The sequence below is a fragment of the Lichenostomus cassidix genome, chromosome 11, assembly GCF_008360975.1.
Source record: "Lichenostomus cassidix isolate B80296 chromosome 11, HeHo_3.0, whole genome shotgun sequence".
Classification (NCBI taxonomy): domain Eukaryota; kingdom Metazoa; phylum Chordata; class Aves; order Passeriformes; family Meliphagidae; genus Lichenostomus; species Lichenostomus cassidix.
In genome coordinates this window covers 13,791,292-13,807,170 of record NC_139492.1, presented here as the reverse complement: position 1 = coordinate 13,807,170, position 15,879 = coordinate 13,791,292, and the positions used below count along the sequence as shown (strand labels likewise).

General features: G+C 37.2%; 1 long non-coding RNA gene across 1 annotated transcript in view; it reads right to left on the bottom strand.

Moving 5' to 3' along the window:
• The window catches only part of LOC146432349 (uncharacterized), a 76,733-nt gene extending 64,416 nt beyond the window's left edge, over positions 1-12,317 (bottom strand). Inside the window, exon 1 of the long non-coding RNA XR_014854420.1 lies at positions 12,178-12,317. This is a non-coding gene — a long non-coding RNA (uncharacterized LOC146432349). The remainder of the gene's footprint in view (positions 1-12,177) is intronic.
• Positions 12,318-15,879: the final 3,562 nt, after the last annotated feature.

The following is a 15,879-nucleotide window of genomic DNA, read 5'->3' as shown; positions in this document are numbered from 1 at the left end:
TCAGTTAACACTCTTTGGGCAACAGCTGAGAGTCACAGTTGATACACTTGAAGTTTTCCCCCTCTCTTCTGTGATACAGCCTGCAAGATTATGCACTGAGTGCCTCAGAATATGTCTTTGTTTTAGAAGTAAACCATTTTGCTAGTCTCTGTCAGGAATGATTAGAAGTATTCTCTGTCTTGAACAACACAGGTTGAGTCAAGTAATTCTCTTGCTTCACTCGGGCATTGCTAACTGCTCTAGTTGTTAGGCCACTGACTACAAAGCATGTGTTTGTCTATGCTGTCACTGTGGCAAGTTATTTCACAGACTGTGCTTCATTTAAAACTAAAACACTTTCTCTCTTCATCCTGGTTCTACTTCAGCTTGTTAAGTACTACCGCCTATGTCATCTGTTTCCCAAAACCATGTACATGAGCATAGGACTAAGGAAGTTTTAAGAAATGCCTTAGAAAATAATTTAAGAACATTAAAACAAGCTGAAATAGACAAACATAAGTAGTCATATTTGATTTGCTTTAAGTGGACATTTCAGTGCAATCTTTTCCACACAATAAAAATATCTATAAACAACATTTAAAAATAACCATGCTCCCTGGGCAACATCCTTTCAAATACTGCAAGACATGAGGCACAAAACCCCCAAGTCAACAAAAGCCTCAAAGATGTTGGTAGGAGAAGCTTCCTCTTTGGAGCATCTGCTTTTGTTAACTTAGAGGAAAAGTGATTATTCCAAGTGTTGTTCTAACCTTTCTTCTTTAACTGAGGGCAGACAAGATCACCATTAGCACTTGATAGCCATCTTCAAATATGTTTATTTATCAAGCAGATAATCAGACAGGGAAAGGTAGGACTAAAGGTAATTTTATAGCAAAGTGATTTAATACAACTGAAAAGGAAAACAGGAAGAGTTCTTTGTAGTCTATCTGTGAAGCCAGTGGAGCACTGGACTTGACAATAACAGACAGGGATAGATTTTTCTACAAAATAACCAAGCAGTTCTTCCCTTTCCCTGATACGTGAAATAAAATTAGAAGTTATCTGGACTCAAGCACTTGGAAAACTGAAAATACAGGGCACAATTCTCTCACAATGGCAAAAACACATATGCCACTGCCTCCAGGTTTTCCTTAAAAATTTCTATAAAGCATTGAAGATTTCTGCCTTTGATTCTTCTCAAAATCTAACTTTACTACATAACAGAAGTATCTAGAAAATTTCATTTTCATGAGGTCTTTTTAAGTCTTCTGTGATAGGAAGTACATGAAGTGTACTAGCTTCTGGCAACTTACCTTTAGACTAAAACAAGCTTTTCTAAGTCTGTCTATTCCTTTTCTGAGTAAATAAACATATCAGAAGTTTTTTGGGTTTAATTTTTTTTCTACAGCTGTTTATTAATCTAAATACTCAAATCACTGTATTTGCAGAATTCTTTCCATGTCTAAGTAAAGCTCACCAATTTTCGGAGCTCTCTTTTCTAAATATTGTATTTTAAGTATTGCAAAGGTATGCACAGGCTTAGAGAGAAGCCCAATAGCTTTTCTGAAGTTAAAGTTTCTGACCTGAAAACTCCACACACAGAGAAGTAGAACCACTCACATGAGATCATAAGAACCAATTACCCACCTGCAATTTGTGGTACATTGCCTCAAACTCCACTTAGATTTCACAACATTTTAAACACTTAAACTTCTGACTTTCAGGATAAGCTTGCTTAAAACAAAAGAAAAAAATGAATAGAGAACACTTCCCTGAAGGAAGTAACTTGTAATCTTCATTAACCCCATTATGTGCAGCATCATTTCATCACCCTAACACTCCCCGCAGCTGTCTGGCAAGCACAATCTCAAGAAAAGCTCATTTACATATGGCTTCTGGCCTTGCTCACTAGAAAAATTTGCTAAAACAAATCACAGTGTCAAAAGAAAGCTCATTAAATTTTTACATCAGGCTGCTATGTTACCCTTAGCTCCCTGGGTATTCATACCTCTTTCTGTCGTTAGTTTTCAGTCCTTAAGGCTCACATATTTTCAAGGGCAGAAGCAAACCAATTATGAAAAAGGAACTTATTTGCTTACTAGTATACACAATGACACATTCAGCCACTGCTAATTCACATTCACCAAGAACAGCTCAATTACCACATCACACTACCCTGCTGAATAACATATTTCCACATGCATTTCATTTTGTACCAGTATTTGTGTTGAGGCATCAACAGCACTTTAACGTACTGAAAATGGGGATTGGCACATTTTCACCATTTTTTTGTCCCTTGTAGTGATGTAGCTTTTCCTTAACAAAAAAGGAACACCTAGCCCATTTATCCAGTGTGATGTTAATGTTTCAGAGGACATAAAAATCTTTAGATATCTGGAAAAGCTAAAAACATTTACTGGCTTCACCTTAGTCTACATATAGTTGATCATTTTCAAGGAACAGGTGTTTAAAGAATTGAATTACAAGAAAGTTATATTCCCTGTTCACCCATCAACTGTATTTAAAAGGTACATAAACAATTTATGCTTTTTTTTTAATCTCTAATTTTATTGGATTTGAAATATTTGACTTTTGAAGCATTCACATAGCCAATATTTCACTATGCATTTCAAACAGTACTCGGGATCTTATTTGTTCACAGGGCCAATGACAATGACACTTGTTAATTTGTTTTCAGGCCTGACACATCTAACTAACATTTGATGGAATGCAATCACTCCTTCCCAGCACATGCTCTAATTCATAAACAGCAAAGTATATTTTGGGGCTATTCTTTCATTTGAATTACAGCAAAGTATTAAATTTAATACTGGCAATCTTGCTTGGAACTAAGGGTAGAGTAACCCATTCTGCATCTTCTTAGCTGCACTTGCACAGCGTTTACAGCCAGAAATAGTTTGAAATTCAAAACAGTTTGAAATTTTTGCAGACCAAAGACAGAGTAGACAAAAAAATCACAGGTATCGCTTAAACACCTAAAGCTGTTCTAAACTTCCAAACTGCATTTACTCTCTGCTGCCAGCTGAGAGGCAGTTCTACAATCCAGAGTCTGCCAGTCTCTTAAATTAATTAGAGACTGTTCAATGATCCATAACCAGGATACTTTCTGCAATCATTGACAATTGATTTCCATTTAATTCACAAGGGGCCAAGGCTAGCCTTACATGTGAGCCAATATTCTTTCATCACCCACATGTTACAGGAGGGCTGACTTCCCGTGAGGATTTCTGATCAGAAATCTGTACCACTGATGTCTCAGCTTTCAACAACCTAATTATGGTGTCCATGAACAAATAACATGTAGAGGGGATTTTCTGATGCTTTGTTTTGGGGGGTTGTGAGGACTCCCAAATATATAATATTAATGAGCAAAAATTATCTGACACGCAATATGTCACTTAAATAATGAGTATTTACTCCATATGCACAAGTCCAATTTGGTCTAGAGAAAATTTGACATCTTGGATGCGTCTTGAAAAATTAAACATCAGAAGGAATAAACCCTTGGTAGAATAATGGCATCTATTCCTAAAATTTGACACAAAAATTACTCCTTAAGGTTATCCCATTGAATAGAACTTTTTGTCACTGAGTTTCACAGGACTGCTACTCCCTTTTTAAACATGCTCTTTTCAAACAATCATGCTGCTTTAGTGAATTGTGTGCTCTGTCATTCTGAGATGAACTGAGACAGCAGGGCAGAAAAAAGGGAAAAAAGCCAGAAAACACACAGGATCTATGCACAGCATGTATCCCAGCACTGACAGAAGCAATGTATTTTCAGGACCTGAAAAAAAAAGGAGCACAAAAAGCTGCACAAAAACAAGGTTCAGCTAAATAACACGCTGTTCTCCTTGTACTCATAGCAGTTAAAACAAGTATCTTCAAGGATACTTCTGAATTTTCATTTATTAAAGCAATGTGCACAAAATAAGGCTAAAAGGGCTAAGATTTTGACCTAAGATTGAAATACTAAATTTGATCTAACACCTCCCCCAAAGTATTTTAATTTCTGAGGTACCCCACTGAAATGAAATGTCTCAAAGTTGCACATCTTACATTAGAGTCCTCACATCAAACTGGTTGTCATTGTTTGTGTGTCACATTTATTTCAAACAGCTGACATGTTCCCAAATACGTTTTAGCCCATACCAGAGATTGTCCATAACCTCTTAATCCTCAAAATGTTTAACCTGCTACAGCTGCAGGTTAAACTTTCAGATGCATTCATAGAATGAAGAGAGGCAAGGGAGTCTCACTTATCAATTCACCTTCAAAAATTTGAGTCCAAATATCAGATGTTAAAATATACTTTACTGATGTTTTGAGCCAATCAAAACTACCACGGCTTTATAAATCAAGACATTATGAATATTCCTTGGAACATGACATCAGCACTGCTCTAATAGGAGCTGTTCTCATTAGACTGTTGAGCACTTTTTAGGAATACTGTGTTGTTATAAAGGCTGGCAGTTCCCTGGTTAAGATTAAAATGAGCCATTTCATCACTGAAACCTTGTAAAACACTGCATCTGAAAACCCTTACTGTTTGTAATAGACCAAGCCTTTCAACCTGGAGAATAATATATTTGTGCATTACCTCTTAAACTGATTGGATGCTGCAAGCTCTTGTCTGTGTGGGAGTCTGCCCACTTTAGAATTTCAACAGCTTTTTTATGAGCTGTATGTTGGGATTCACAGCACATCTACAGTTTGTCATAGGCAGTACCCTTTATATCATCTGATTTCAAAGCTGCTTGCTACAAATCCTCTGCAATCAGGTTGTTATTAATACCTTTAATCTGCCCTCAGACAAGAAATCTAGTGCAGTGTGGTTGTGCCAAGCAGGCTGAACAGTAATCAGCAACCATATCTGATGGATTATGTTCTTTGTACACTATTTACAGTGAGCGAGGAACAGAAAAACACGCATATGCTCTTGCCTTGTGCTACTGTGCAAGCAGGCACTGGTGCTGAGTCCATTTGTATTCTCACCAGTATGTTCTCTGCATCGAAAGCAGCTGAAAAGAAATAGAATTTTGGGGGAAAGTGCCATATTGCCCCTTTAATAGAATGAAATATTCACAGCTTTTATCAGGTAAACATAAAACAGGCTACAACGTGCATACACTGGGCAGTAAATAGCAACTCTGAGCACTGCTACGCATTGTTTGCTTTTGCATATTGAATGGGAAATCCAGGAGCTTACTGAAACTTAGGAAAAATGAGTATCAGTTTCAATTCTCCTCCTGGAAAATATCAGTCATCACTGCTACTTATCCCTTCAATTTAAAATCCCTTCAATTCAAACTGCCATTACAGTCATAGCTCTGAGAGCCATGTAACTAGAAGGCAGCACAGTGTTTAAATTTAAATGAATTTTCCTTTCACAGAATTCATTCTGGCAGTTGTTCCTCCTTTTTTGTTGTTGTTGGGGTTTTTTTGTTTATTGGGTTGGTTTTCTTTGTTTGTTTGTTTTTAATGTGTAGCCAAAGGCAATCTTCTATGTATATACTCTAGTCTAGGCTCTTGGCCCATGGCGTCTACAAAATTCCTTTCCTTTGTGCACAAAGAGCACATCTCTGAGGTTCTGGTAAATAGCACAAATTTAGCACAGACACAGAAAAAAAATAATCAAAACCCACATTCTTTGTCAGTAGAAGTTAAATGAGAATTCATTGTGTGGACTTTTCAAACAACACCAGTCTGCTGCAAATAATACAGCACAATGCACTGAAATGTTGACAAAGATAACAACATCCAAGATTCACCTTAAACAAACTCACTTTACGTATAACGCCTTAAACAAACTCACTTTACTTCCCCAAAATCCAGGATATATTGGTGATGAGTGAAAACTGGGAGTCAGCAGAATTAATGAAATAACTTCACACAAAAAAAACCTTACAATTTTTGGCTTGCTCTGAATTACTCTCACTTGCTAATTTTGAAAAAAATATTTTTCAGCTTCTACTCAAAGAAACTCTTGCTAGAGACCATTACACTTAGGTTATAACTGCATAACACCTGGGAAAAGGTTGCTGAGTTAGGAAATTAGCTATGGCCATCCTCTAACTCTCAGTTCAAGAGCTGGACAGGGAAACTAAATCAATGAAGCCCAAAGAAAACACAAACTATTCGTTATTCAAAAAAGCATGAGATTACACAGTGCAGGATTTGTGTGAATACCAAAGAAGAAAATTCAGCTGAGGAATTTCCCTGCATAGATCTGGTAGCATTGTGTATTACTCTCTCTGCATTTGGTGAATAAATGAGTAGATTTAAGCATTTGCAGAACAGGCTGGAATAGGTCAACCACATTGGCAGGGTGCAGGAACTAATTACTGATAATCAACATAATCACATCCCAAGATAAATTCAAGTAAGTATGTCTCACTCTTGCAAAATTTCTTTGAAAGCCCCTTTTCTTAAGAAGTCTTACCTGCCAGATAATAACAACCATCACTGACACTGTGAAAGAGCCAGTAGTTGTTTTTATGGAAACAAACACAATAATTTTCATCTGCTGCCTACTGATTTTGTTCTACAGCTTAGGCACAGGTCTGTGTGTTTAATGCATCTGAAATGTTCACTTATACTGATCTTTAGAGGCTCCCAAACCAGGACAGAAAAAGAATCTGTCTCTTACTCTGTCATTTCCATTTATTTAACAACAGCCCTTTGCGTGGTTCTCCTTGCTGTTTTATCTGATTCACAGCTATTTTAGCATGTTACAAGGGGGGGAAAGGGAGTAAAAACTGGCCCTAGAAAGAACTGTACATCCTGGGAAAGAGGAAGAAAAGTAATAATCTAATAAGCATGTAAATAATTACATACTGCATGGCAGAAAAGTAACAGATTTTCAGGCCTGACACATGATCATTTAATCCAACTGTGGGAACTCTTCAGACCATAGATCCTGCAGTCTTTGTACTATGGAACATGTATAATTTTCTGGCGTATTTAGAAGTTAGTTCAAATGCACAGAATTGCTGAAATTGAGATGTATGTACTATATCTGCACAAAAAGATTTTTCAGTCATCAAAGCTAATATTTAGCAAAGTGTTGTGAATCCCAAAGCATGAACATATTCTGTGTTTCCACCTTCTGATCTTCCTCTGTTTTACTGCCAGTTCACTGTGATCTGTAGTGCAGAAATACCTTCTGAGAAATACCAAATGTGTGACAGTAAATTAACTGGACCTCAGCAATGACTACTCAAGCTCTTTTAGATTAAAAAAAAGAATCATTAACAGAGTCCTTCTTACTTTATCCATTTTTTGTTTTTTAAGCCCTGCACCTCATTTTGGATCCTTCAGCTCTCCTAGCTTTTCAGATAAAGAGGTCTGATCATGAGTAATATCACTTCCTAAGTATAATCTTCTCACATCAGTGAGAGAATTTGACAAAACTCTGAGAAAGATTCAGCCTTCCAGCTGACAACACTCAGGAAAATACCTCAGGATTGGAGGCATGGGAGGGGCTTTGAATGGCATAGCACAATTCTGCTTACCAATAGGACAAAAGGAAGTACATGGAATTACTCCCCTTGGCAAGCACAAGTTTATTCAGAAGTGCTACATAGTTTTGCAGGAAGGCCAAGAGTTAACCTATTTTTTGCAGAGTGAAACAGCTGTGACACAAAACATTCTAAGTCTGAACAGAATCTGATCAATGTTTTCAGAAACTCAGCTGAAGCATTTATTTCATGGAAGCCTTCAGAGAAAAAAGTCAGATAGTAAGAACCTACAAGGTTACAGTACATAGACTAGTTTCATGTTTTTAAATTGGTTAGGGCAAATGGATTTCATCCTAAAATATTTCATTTGCCAAGAAATCTAGTTGTAAGCTCTGAGAATCCAAGAAAGAAAAGTAGTGCCAGAACACAGGGAAAAAAATGGGAACTGAGGACCTGATCTTCCAAAAAGGAACTTGGGGAAGTCATTAAACAGCTTAATTTGAGCCCTACAAAAACTAAAAAAAACCCCAAAACAGAACAAAAAAAGCATCAGTACCAACAGTGAAACAAACAAAACACCCCACTGCAATCAATAAACTCCTGATGAAACACAATTATATAGCAGGCAACATTGATTTTTTTTTCCAAAACAAACCAACCTAATTTTCCTCTGTAACAGTGCACAAGAGCACCTAGATATCAGCTTTCCTGTAACTTGTCCGTAGAAAGTTTTTTGATAGTATTTCATGTGACAGTCCAAACCAAGCTTGGAAATAAGATGAAGATGAAACTATTGCATGATAAGAGACAAAACGGTTGAACAATCTCACTCAGAGAACAGTAATTAATTATTACCTGTCCAGAGCACACCAGGAAGCTTTCACCAAGGTCTGTCAGTAATTTTGGGAATCACCTGGATGATGGAACAAGGACTGCTCTTAGCCAAAGATGCACCTGATACAAAGTTAGGGCCCAGAGCCATGCTGTAAAACAAGTTTAGAATTCAGAATGAGAGTACAAAATATTTAAAATGGTTTCTATAGGATATAAATATTGTTAAGCTCAAGGAATGATGTAAAAACAGGAATATCCAACAGTGACTTCTACAGAAAGAATGTGGTTAAGCAGCAAGACTGGTAAATCTTGCTTAGGCTTAGACTCCAAGTTCTCACAAGCTAAACAAGGTTAACAGAGCAACGCTGATGCGCGAGAGGCAATACAATAAAGTGTGAACAGCAAACAGGGAATATTTCCATTTGTTCACACTAATGATGTCTCAAATGGGAAATTCTAGCACCACAGGTAGATGCCACACTTAAAGAAACATGTGGGCTAACTAGAAAAATTCAAGAAACTGATCTGTGCTCTGTGGAAAGAGGTTAAAGCAGTTTGAGCCACATTGCAACAGATGGTAAGCTAAAGCATTGCTCCAGGCTACATTTCTCTCAGCTTTTCCCAGAGATCAGCTCAAAAGTATTTTTAAAATGAAGAAATAAAATACATACCTCTATAAAATAAAAGTCATTAAAAGGTTCATTTTAGTGAGGAACTCCATGCAGTCATTTCTTACTTATAGTGGGCGTTGGCATCATTTTTACTACTTCAATGTATGTATTTCTTACCGAAGTACGGGAGCCAGGGCACAAAACATTACCAGTTTTGCAGTGAGGAGCCAACTCAGTGTAGTGCCACTTTCCCAGATCAATTATTATGTTATACAGCCTACCCCTGTGCCCGCTATTAATATCTTTAGCTCCGAATGAAACTCCCTTACTAGAAAGGAAAAAATGCTAATTTTATCATGTTAAACTATTTCAAAACCGGGAAAAAAATGGATTATTCTTTTGAATAAATGCCACACCAGAATGAAAAGGAGGCACTTTACTGCTTTCACACCCTAATGATGGCTTGATTAACACTGCAATTCATGGTAAGGGAGCCAAGCAGCCTCGATGGGCCATATGCAGCTACACTGTGACTTATGGCTTTATATTCTTAAACTGGCCTCTCCAGCACGATCTGATAAATCAACACACAAGTCATTAAATGCTTCATTATCCCAGCAATATGATTCATTCTCTCTGCCAGGAAACACAAGAAATGATGGGCATCTTCTACTTGCAACCATGACTGTCCATCAATATAACAGATTAACTGTATGAGGGAGTTTAGTTTGGTGTAAAGGTCAATGGGATACTTCATGTGCCAATTTTTCTTCTGCAGGGCTTGACCTCTTAGCAGGGGAAAAAAGTGTGGACAAAGAAGAAGAGAATGTGGTTATCTTGCTGTGTAGACAGCTTTTTAGAATAAAGTGATCATTAACTTAAAAAATAAGAGCCATGACAGAAGAGAAGGAAAACAGGGCTCAGAAGGACCTGGCCAACTCTTTTCACACATGTAAGTCAGCAGACTTGAGTCAGACAGAGTCTTTCTTTCTAAGGAAAGCAGAACTCATACGCAGTTTCAAAAGGCAAATAATCCTGGTATTACCTGAACAGGGTCACTTAGACCTGCCTGCACCTGGTCACCAGGAAGTCTGGCAGCATCAGTAGCCTGTGCTTAGAAAAGATCAAAACCCAAAAGCCCTGGCAATGTGCTACACACCTAGAGTGAGCTGTACTGGCAGCTGCACACGTGCTGACATTTCATACCTCTGTTCTCTGTAGTCCAACACTTGCTACCAGCTCCTAAACACTTATAGTTACCATTTAATCAAGGAATGGTCTTTGTGATTACCAGCCTGCTAATAGTTTTAAATATCTACCTAAGGAATTTCAATATGCTTACCGCAGTATGAGTGCATTCAATATACTTCTAAATGAAAACATGGACATAAAAATTATCTAATTCAAGTGAAAGTGCAATGCAGCCCTGCAAACCTACACATGAATTACCTTGAAGAAAAATGATTTGAAGCATTTAGAGAACAGTGCCCAAGTGGGTGTAGAAGAGTTGCTCTACCAAGGCAGAACCAAATATCACTTTTTTACTATGCAGTCACATTTCACATTGTCCATTACAGTCAGTAGGTCTGAATAAAAATTACTAGATATATAAAAAAATAAGTCTGTCATCACTGTATTATGCTGAAGATCATGCATAATCATCATATCCCTCTAAAGATAAAAGGGTTTGGGAAAAGAAAAATCTCTGTAATTAACTTAGAAAAAATAGAAAAATGTGTATGATCATTAATTTACAGAAATAATAAAAAGAAGCATGTATGTAGTCCTACTTCCAGTTATACATCACAGATCAGCATCTAGTACAAAATTTAAGAACATGCTGATTTGCAAAAAGATTGTGTCTTTAATCTTAAGCACAGTAATTCAATATTTGCCTTCGAAATTGAAGAATTCTTATATTCTTTCTCAAGGTTTTAATTGCAACAAAAGCTTGATTTTTTAAGAGTGGCTGGGGGGTTTCTTCTGGTGTCACAGAAACACTTGTGGTATGATACTTACAGGAGATGGGAAAGATGAAGTTTTCCTAAAGATATAAAGGAATGTGCAAAACCATAGTAAGGGCCATGATATGAGTTAATTTTGTACCCAGAGAAAGCCCAAGTGTTTTAGCAGAACCTTTGGCTGGAGCTTTCCACACAAACTTAAATACAGCAAGATGCAAAGGATATTTATGCAAATTATTACATGACAATATATAAAGTGTTTTATATAGTTTCAGTAGGGAGATCTGTTCCTCAAAGTCAAAACATTTCCAAATTTACAGACGATGAGCATTCCTTAAAAAAGATCACACTTCAGTGTCCTTGTAACTATGGGCCAGAGAGATGAGACATTCGGGCACAAATTTTAATAATATCAGTGTACTTGTATAAAGATGCCATTTTCTGAAAGCTGAATGCCCAGCTATTTTCACCAATGCCAGCTGCACTTTCAGCACAGACCTGTTACATTTATTTCTAGGTATCAGCTATCAGGCACCTCTCAAGAGGTGGCATATAAACTGCCAAAACAGCAGGATGGTTTTGCTCCAACAACTGGAAAATCAAGTAGATTGTATGGTCTGGCTTTGAGGCTTAACAGAACTGCAGCTCTTACTGCCCACAAAGCCTTAACAAATATCTGCTCCTCTAGCTGGCACAGCACACAAACACAACAGGTTTAGGAGGCAGCACAAAGATTCTTTGCTGCCTCAAGTTGTTGATCAGAAATAAGCATGGCTCGAAAGGATTAAGTCTCAAAATCATGCATTATTTTGAATGGCTGACAAAATTCTCCAGGGAAAGCGGTAATTTGGGAATTGGAAGAAAAGAATACTTGTTTGTTTAAATATGGGGGTAAAAAAACTAAACAAAAAAAGAATACTGTATTCCTAAAGCAACTTAGAACTTGCTACTTCTGTGGAACACATGAAGTGAAGAGGTGGAAGAAATTAAAAAGGAAAAAAGAAAATGCAATGTACAGGCTTAAACTGTCTCCTTTTAATCTGGAGATGTCCCCAAAATATGAAGAGTCTTCAGGTGATGGCCTCAGCTGACATGCAAATTCCTGAGAATCAACAGGCTTTTGTGATTTAAAAAAAAAAAAAAAAAAGCACCATGTGTAGTGGTCCTCTGGATAGGATTTAGTCCCAAATGATCATGTTATAAAGATTTACCCTTCTGCACTAAATGGCAGAACTACCACCACTCCTAGGAAGAATTCACTTTTTCTTAGGGCAAGAAAGTAACTGCTTCAACAAAGTTCAAACTTACGAGGACAAGGCCCCCCATTCCAACAAGCTGATTTAGCAAAGTCACCCCGTGTCTCTCGAGCTGCTCTTGTGCTGGAGAACCATCAAATGCCCAAGTGCCAGGCTGCAACAAGTGCTCGGTATCCTGCCCTGAATCACTGAATAAAAATAAAAGCTAGTGAGGACTTTTCCAAGCATTTCATCCCCTTGATTCTTCAACCTGGCATAAAGCATTTTTTAATCTCTTGTCAAAAACTAAACTGTTCTATTATTTGGATTTTAATGCCAGCCATATTCTGCACTTTGGATTTTTGAAAAAAAACATATCCTGTGAGATTTTAATTTGAAATGTTAGTACATTCTAAAAAGTCCTACACTTCCACAAAAGCACTGATTTCAACTTTATTCCATCTCAGTAAGTGTTCCTAGGAATAGAAATGACAGCATCAGAATTGGTTGTGGATAATGTATTTGGAACCAGATTACATAAACTAGTATTATGTATAATTAATTGATGTCCACACAGAGTGATCTGCCTTTTCAGATTCTCTTATATAAAGAGCACCTTATGGCATAACTTTACAAATCTCTTTTCCCACAACCAGTAAAAATTTATATCAAAAAGCAATGAAATGTGACATATTCCTCCAGAGCAGAGATATTAACTTTGTCTGAAACTAGTCTGCATGAAATAAAAAAAAATTAGCATAGAATTAACATTTTCAAAGACTCGTAATATGCAAAATTATGTTATTGAAATTGACAGCAGTGAGTTTTATCTCTTAACATGGTTCTAGGAAAGGATAATCTCAGAGGGACTGATGGTCCAGCCTCAACAACTAATCATGATTCAGATACTTATTAGAAGTAGTGAGAAAAAGTAATATAAGTAGTAAATCTCTTGGAAGATATTTTTCCCTCTGTCCTCCCAAACAGTGCTTTAGTGAGACTCAGGAAGGGGAAGGTGAGGGTGTAGGGCAAGAAAAAATATAATCTTCATAAAACACTGCGTATGAGGGAAAAGAAGTTTAAAAGTGGGATTAATTAAAGTCACCAATAGCTCAAGTTCAAGATCTCCTGATTTTTTCTACAATCTCGTAAATTCTTTGCATGTTCCTAAATATGTATTTTCTTTGTCAAAATGCAAACTTTTAACAAAAATAAGACAGGAGAATAAGCTTATTATTATTCAAAATCATAAAATATTTAAATGAGATTTAAGACACTTGTGATGTTTCAGAATTTGACATTCAACATTTAGCTGTAATGACTACCTGTTTTCATGATGACATATGCTGAATTTCACTAGTTAGGTGACTTCTCCCAGTGTAAACTGCCTTTTCTGATCAGCACATATAGTCCTGCATATCCATTCAGCAACTATTGGCAAGTATCAAAGGTGCTATATATAATTTCTCAGAACACCTTTCAAAAAGGTTGAGATTGAAATTGTTCCAATATTGAATTCCAGAAGTCTGAGATCTTTTAACCCAATATGCAACATTGAAATGTATAAAGTTAGAAAATCAGTACTACAAATGAAGAGAACAGAACAAGTTATGTTATATATTATGTCACTTATTTTTGAGTGTTTTAACTTGAAAACTGCTGTTTTCCCAACTACTCACTAAACTGGAAACATCTCATAGCCTGACTAAACAGATGCAATTTCCAAGTGCCACCACTCTCCACACAAAACAATTTAGTGTTACCATGGCAACACATTCCCATTTCCAGACTTGTGTGTTTAACTGAGAATCTCAGCGCTGCACGAGTGTAGTTCCACACAAATCCACACTAACAGCACTCCCAGAGAGATCCCGTCCTGAACCCGGAGGTGGTGCGTGAAAAATCGCTCCTGCCAACAATGCCAGGAGTGTTTGGTACACACATGGAGAGACCACTGGAGGTGAGACAATCATCCCCTTCTAGGTTTCGAGGGGGGTTGCTGCCCGATGAAACAGCAGAAGAACCCACACACAGATTGCACTGCACACGTATTCTTCCAGTCCGTGCGAGCACAACCTCTGGCGCAGCTGGAGAAACGAGATTCTGAAGGTTATCGCCTCAAATCAGAGAGAGCACAACTCTCTTTACAGAGAACTCGCTTCAAGCCAGCCGTGTTTGTTTGTGTTTTGTCCTCACTTTCAGCGCGGTTTGTAGGCAGCTGAAGGAAGTTTTATACCAGAGTGCCTTCTAGTGGTTACAGGGCTCAAACCTCAGCTCCAAACAGAAATCTTAACACTTACCAAATAATTATTCAGTAAACCAATCACAAAAATATATTTATAGATGTCTTATGGGAAATATCTGTTGTATGTAAAAGCCACAGTTTTCTACAGTAAAGCTGCATATAAAAATAGAGACCTAATTTAGCAAAAAAAGGATATTACTTACCAAACAAATAAGCAAGAAAATAACAGATACTAAAATACAGTGTTAGGTTTTAGGAATACACTTAACCTGAATTGCAGGTTTAAGCCAGGTAGGAAAATGAGCAATATTGTGAGTTCATTTCACTGAATAACTCTAATAGAAGTATTTATTAGAATGATTTTTAACTGTACCAGCCACACATTTATGTAATATTGATCTATAAAAGACATAGAAGTTTACACTTGCATACCAATAAAAATTCACTGTGTCAACTGGAAATTTCCTCATATATAAAACTGCCTGAAAAGGTGGAAAATGGTCAGACTGTTAAGAAATCATTGCATTTTTCTCAGCCTATCAACCTGAAAAAGTGTAGACTGTTTTGCAGAGACTTTGCATTTTGATATGTGCAGTGCAGGTGTAACTCCGTGGCTGCTGTGTTTAATGTACTTTCACTAATGGCAGCAGGCTTTGGAACAACTCTCTAACTTAAAATGCTATAGGAAGAAATAGAAACTACTGGGATTTGTGTCTCTTCAGTTATCCTCTGAGCTATGTCACCAGCACTACACCACACTGGAGTCACTTCTTCAGTATCTTTCCTTTTCTGGACACAAAATAAACCAGCGTTCAAAAGCCATGGGAAACAATACCATTTCCAAGGAACACTGAAACATGCTAGTTATGCACCAAAGTGCTGCTGAAGTTATTTGAATGTTCCAAAGGCACTTCAGAAGAGAAGTGTAATGATTACAGGAAATGTAAGGGGAAGGCTTCATTCTAGTTTAGGGTTCACTAGTAAAAGCAGTCAAAGCTGATCACAAAATCCTGTAGACAACAAATAAGCAATCCTTAGTTTCCAGCTCCCTTCTGTGACTGCCAACCACGTTATCACACACACAGCCCTCCAAATTACCTTATTTAATCCCAAAAGTAAATGCTACTGCTCCCACAATCCCCAATGCAGACCTCTCAATAAGGGCAGCTTTACACCACAAGATCTATTTCTCTCCCGTAATGCCGTGTTTAGTTTATTTACATTCGTTGAAAAACACGACAAAAACCTGTGGTAATTTAGGGAATTGTGCGTGCAAATAAAATCTTGCTAACTCCAGCCACCAGCCTGAAATAGCAGTGCTACTGGAGTGCCCTCAGGTGAGCTCTGAGAAAACCATTGAAGAGAAAAAGATAGATGATAGATACATAGATAGATAGATTAGATAGATAGATTAGATAGATAGATAGATAGATAGATAGATAGATAGATAGATAGACAGACGGATAGAATGGAAATAGAAAACGAAGCTGCTTTTCTTTTTCCTGTGGGGCGATCACAGCCAGCCTGCCC